Raw genomic sequence first — 6,131 nt, forward strand, 5'->3', positions numbered from 1 at the left:
TTTTTAACAATTCTTTCGCTCTATTTTTAGCCCAGGTGAAACCATCACAAATTCAATATTCAGTGATTCTAATTTCTAAAATTAGAAAAATAGGCTGCAGAGTCAAGATGGCATTGTCACATGAAGGATGCTGATTGTCTTCCTGGAAAGAGAAAGATTAGAAACCAATGATCTGTCATAAAAATAAACGTGATTAATGCACATATTATATTTCTCCTATTTGCATGGGTTAGAGAGTGAAGAAAGATACAACCTGTGCCTGTAAAGAAGACTGCTTATGTTCTCTGGGTATTGTCAAACCTAGTGTCAGTGTAGAATCAGAGAGTTGTTAAGGTTGGAAAAGACCTTTAAGATCAAGTCCAACTATCAACATTGCACCCCACCATGTTCACCACCAACCACATCCTCAAGTGCCATATCCACATTTTTTTAATAATTCCAGGGGTGGTGACTCTATCACCTCCCTTAGCAGCCTGATATAACGCTTTACAACCCTTTCCATGAAGAAAGTTTTCCTAATATCCAATCTAACCCTCCCCTGGCACAACCTGAACCCATTTCCTCTTGTCTTGTCACTTGTTACCTGGGAGAAGAGACCAATCCCCACGTGGCTTACAGCCTCCTTTCAGGCAGTTGTAGAGAAAAACAAGATCCTCCCTGAGCCTCCTTTTCACCAGGCTAAACACCCCCAGCTCCCTCAGCTGCCTCTCACCAGAGCTGTGCTCCAGACCCTTCCCCAGCTCCATTGCCCTTCTCTGCAGCACCTCAATGTCCTTCTTTCAGTGAGGGGCCCAAAACTGAACACAAGATTTGAGGTGCAGTCTCAACAGTATCCCAAAGGAATGATCACTATCCTATGTACTAAAACACCTCTGACTTAATATCAGCGCAAGGTGCTTTTTACTAGTTCATGTTAATAAGCAGTCGCTTTCAAAAAGAGCAGGGGGAGATGCCTATTGAGTGGGAGAATACCTGCAAAACACTTCAGAGCATGTGTCTGCAAGATCCAGCCATTAGTACTGGGATCCCACTCCTTGTTTAAATTTCAGCTGTCTTCCCACTGCTGGCAAGTATGGACCATGATTTCAGTTAAAACTTTGTGGGATGAGATTCTTTCTACTTCAGTGCATTAACTTCAATTAAACTACACTAATCCTTATTCTGATCTTAGTACACAAAACATTCTCCTGATTTCCTGGCATCCAGATGATTCCCCAGAAAGTGTGATTCAAAATCCAAACTATAATATCAGTATTTTCTGCACGTCTTGTTCCGTCCCCATCTTTAACAAATGACCTTAATGACCCATGTCGCTGGCAGGTATTGTGCTGTGAAAAATCAGTGCTGCTTTTCCAAGTTACCAACAAACCAAGCCATCAAGCAAAGCAGGACAGGTACCTTCATACACTTCAGTTGCCTCTTTGTTCCATTTAAAGAACCATAAGGAGTTGCAGACATCATTTACCTGGTTAAGCAGGGTTTGCAAGTACCTGTTGTCACTGACATGGTATAAAAAACCCGAAGAATACTGGCTGACCTAGTTTCAGTGTCTCCTGCTAAAATATCATCATCTGCTTCTTGTGAGATTTCAGTACAATTGTTATTAATAATTTAGGGTACTTTATGAAATTTTATGAGCATATAATCGACATTCTAATTCATATCTGAGTATAAATGCACCACTTATTTCTATTTTTGTCTTTCATCCTTACTGGGACAATGTCAGTATACGCTTGTGCTCATTTTGTAGTGGTCAACAAGGAGGCGTGTAAGGAAAAAAGAGGACTCCTGCTCTAACTAGTAGACAGAGCTCCTTCTATTATTCAGTTTCATTTATTTGCCATATTTGCCAAGTGCAAATTAAAGGCATGCTGTTTCCCTGCTTCCTTATAGAAGCCAAGGATGCATGTATTAATTAAACAATTTAAATATACATGTAATTTAAAGAACAGCAAGCCCCCTAATTGAAGAATTCACAATCTTGCGTACTTGTCCTCCTCAGTCTTTGGAAAGAACACAGACTGCAGGGGCAGATCAGCCTAGAATAACAAACCCTGAAAGATTTGGCCTAGGATTTGCTGTTGAAATGGTTTTTAAACAGCCCTACATCATCATCCCCATGGTAAAAATTATGTGGTTTCTGTGGTATTTCAATGCTCTTGTTTTCCAATTTGGCCTTGATGTTCTGATTCACAAAGCGAACCAACTCCTGCCTCCTGGAGGTCCATCCACTGCCATTTCCCATTATGTGGTGGCACACTCATTCTCACCAGGGAAGTTCACTGACCTTTGCTGTGACCTTACCTGAGCTGAGCTCTTTTTTCTCTGTCAGGCTTTTCATGTCCCCTTCTGGCTGCCTGTCCCCCCGTGTTAAGACCAACGCACAAAAAGGCGCATGAGTCACAAATTTTATAGCCCATTCACGATGCTTGATTTATGTCCGCTGCTGTCCTCCCAACTTCTCCAAAGTGATGCAAGGCTGGGAGTATGTGAGGGCAGCAAAGAGGGCAAAAAGAGGAGGTCAGCTGTGTCTCATGGGTCAGAGAGCAGCCGCCGAAAAGCGAGAGCAGCTGGCAGCTGAGACAGCTGCTACTTAGCGAGAAAATGGCCACTGAATTTGACATTACTTAATTAAGAGACCTTTGGTCCCCCCTCCTCACTTTGCTTTTCTACATTGCAGTACTGGGGGCTGGGCAGTCCCCCTTTCCCAGTGAAGCTCTTGGTAGCTGTTCTCCTGTTCAGGCTCATTGAAGACACAATTAAATGCCTCTTTGTCTAGCAATGGCTGAAACAATGCAAAAATGCCACCCAGGAGCCAGGCCACATGCAAATGTGCACTGTTGTGGCTAGGCCAGATGGTACAGGCACTTACTGAGTTTCTCATACCAAATGCAACAGTTATGTAGGTTGTGTGTGTCTGTATGTGCATGCAAAAAAGAAATTGCAAACCCATCACAAACACCTCAGAGATGGCCACAAAAGCACGATCTTAAAAAGTGAATGGAAAACAGCACTATAGGAAACATTACCCAGAGGAAAAAAACAATCCTGTGCTCAAAGCAAAAGAATCTTACTAAGAGCATAGGGGGGAAAAATCATTGTAAACATCCTTTGTAAATGAACAGAGTTGCATTGAAGAAATACCTGTCTCCAATTTTCCTCTTTAAGGAAAAATTATGTGGGATTTCAGGTTCTGTCCAATTCTCTAAGTCAAAAGAGGTTGCAATATATTTTTAAGCCCCTGCATCACTCTTTTCTCCCTCCATTGGTGCAGATGCAAACTAAATTACTGAAAGGACCATTCCAGGCACAATCCAGACTGGAGCAGACTTACTCAAAGCTAATTTCAAGCAAGCTTTAGCTGTGCTGAAAAGGAAGATCCTGTACATTGTTTTGTTTTGATAGTTCAAGTTGTACTGCCTCTTGCAGAATCTGTAATAACATACGGCATCAAATTTGCACTATGATTTAAGAATGGTTCTCTCTGCATTCAAGAACACTCTTTTGGTACCCAAGAATTTTGGCATTTTCCAATGTATGCATATGAAACTGGTTGTTTTATCACGAGACAAGATCAAAGGGAAACAAGCTGCATCTTTGTAAAAAAAAATGGTGTTTTTATAAAAAGCATTCCTGTTTAACCAGTAAGTTGCAAGCTTTAAAGAGAGAAACTCCACTGCTGGAAATATTTTAAAGAATTAATGAATATGTTTGGAGATGAGAAAAAATTTATTCTTTGCTATGGAAACACAGTATAAGTCATAGAGTGAAGCTCTGGCCCAATGAATTCAACAGGAAAGTTACTGATCTCCAATGAAATTTCACTTAGTTTGTCATCAGAGGGCCATAAAAATAGACTTAATAGTAGTAAAATACTATCATGGTTTTATTTCCACTTTAGATACCATGGACAATACTGTGAGACATTAAAAATTCTTTTTATTTTCAGGTTTCAAAATCAAACTAAGATGATCAGATTTTTAATCACATTTTTAAATCAGATTTTTCATCTCTTTTTTTTTTTTACAGTGATTCTAAAAGAGTTATTTCACTCAAATCAGCGAGATATAGGTGTGCAGATCAATTAGAGCTCATATACACACCTCTGACTTGGATGCCACTCTGCAGAATGAAGATGTTCCCAGCAACTACCTAAATTCACATTGGAAACTGATAAATCCCTTAAGGATTACTGAAGATAAGATACTCAGCATTCCTTTACTTCAGCCCCTTCTTTTTTCCACTATAACATCAAAAGATGGGATTTTCTGGCTGTATCTATGATACCTCTTTGCCTTCTATCTTAAATTTCCTTTTAGTTTGAAGATTACATCACTTGCAAGGCAGCCACATCACTTCTGAGCATCTTGTCTATTATGTGTATTAGGGACTTGAAAAGATTACAGTAGCTCATAATCCTCTCATTGCTAATGTAAGTTGTTGGATAACTTCTGATGTCATCTTTAGAGGCTTTTTTGCCTCCAAAACTCAACAAATCAAAGAAACACATATCCCAAACCACAGTATGTGCTTACTTCCCATTTGTGTGGCAATGAGGTAGGCCATGTTCTGAACTCAGCTGTGCTATATTCATCTAGCTAATTAAACACTGTTAAAAAGCATAGCTGTCTTATAGAGGGCTTCATGGTGTTCTCCTTGCCTTTCATAAGAGAAATGAAATGGCCAAATGCTATATGCTATTCAATATGATTTGGTGGTTAACACTCACAGTTCTTCTCAGTAAAATGATGTCCAAGGCTGTAAAACGTAGGTCTCTACACTTGACTCATTGAGAATAAAAATACAAAGTTAAAGAGAGAAGGAAATGAAGAAAAAAATATCAGGGAGGAAGATGATTCTGGATGGATTATCTTTATGTTAAAAGACTTGAAGGCAGGATTTAAACAGACAGTCAGAGAATGTGCATGGCTGCCAAAGAAGTAAAGTGGAATGTAAGATCCATATGGCAGTATATTAAGTAAATAAATATGAAGATTTATTAATTACTGTTTTGCATCGAACAATCTATAAAGAATTACCAGAAACCAGATGTTATGAAATAGGTAAAATGAACAGTATGTCACCAGGAGAAAAAAGAAAAAAAAAAAAAAAAGGTTATTCATATGTTGATGTACTTCCTGAATGTATAAATTTCAGAGATTATGTTACAGTTTCACCATCATCATGTGATTTAGAATTACACAGTTTAGGAAGAAATACTTTTTCAATTTCTGTTTTGTCAGTGGGCTAATGATATGCCCCAGTTCTTTTACTTTGAAAATGGGTTTGGTATTTGTTTCATCAAGCAGTATTACAGAAGGTTAAGAACTTAAATATATTTTTGTTGTGTTTTTCTTTATTGAACCATTTGTCTTTGTTAAGTATTAATCAAATCATAACACTGAAATGAATCCCATGGGTGGGTTTACCTGGTTTAACAGGCTGTCCAGGGGAGTGGTGGAATCACCATTCCTGACAGTGTTCAGAAAAATGTGTGGATGTGATGCGTATGGTTTAGAGCTAGGCTTGGAAGTGCTGGGTTAGCAGTTGGACGCAATAGTTCTTAAAGGTCTTTTTCAACCTAAATGATTCTCTTATTCTATTCCGTGGACAGGGGGCTCTGGAGCAGTGCCGGGGAACAGGGGGCTCTGGAGAGCAGTGCCCGGGGACAGGGGGTCTGAAGCGCAGTGCCCGGGGACAGGGGCTCTGGAGCTGTGCCCGGGGACAGGAGCCAGGGAGAGCAGTGCCCGGGGACAGGGGGCCAGGGAGAGCAGTGCCGGGGGACAGGGGCCAGGGAGAGCAGTGCCCGGGGACAGGGGGTCTGAAGCGCGGTGCCCGGGGACAGGGGGCCAGGGAGAGCAGTGCCCGGGGACAGGGGCCAGGGAGAGCAGTGCCTGGGGACAGGGGGCCAGGGAGAGCAGTGCCCGCTCCATGCGCTCAGCGCGGGCGGGCGAGCGGTGCCGTTCCCACAGCGGCCGCCAGAGGGCGCTGTCGCGCTCGCCCGCCTCTTCCTGCCCGGGCGACAGTAGGCGCGGTTCCCGGCGGTTCCCGGCGGCTCCCGCGCTCGAGGACTACATCTCCCGGCTGGCACCGCGCCCCAAACGGCCGCCGGCCGCACGTGACCACCGGGC

Source organism: Zosterops lateralis (assembly GCF_965231275.1).
Source record: "Zosterops lateralis genome assembly, chromosome: 5".
Lineage (NCBI taxonomy): Eukaryota > Metazoa > Chordata > Aves > Passeriformes > Zosteropidae > Zosterops > Zosterops lateralis.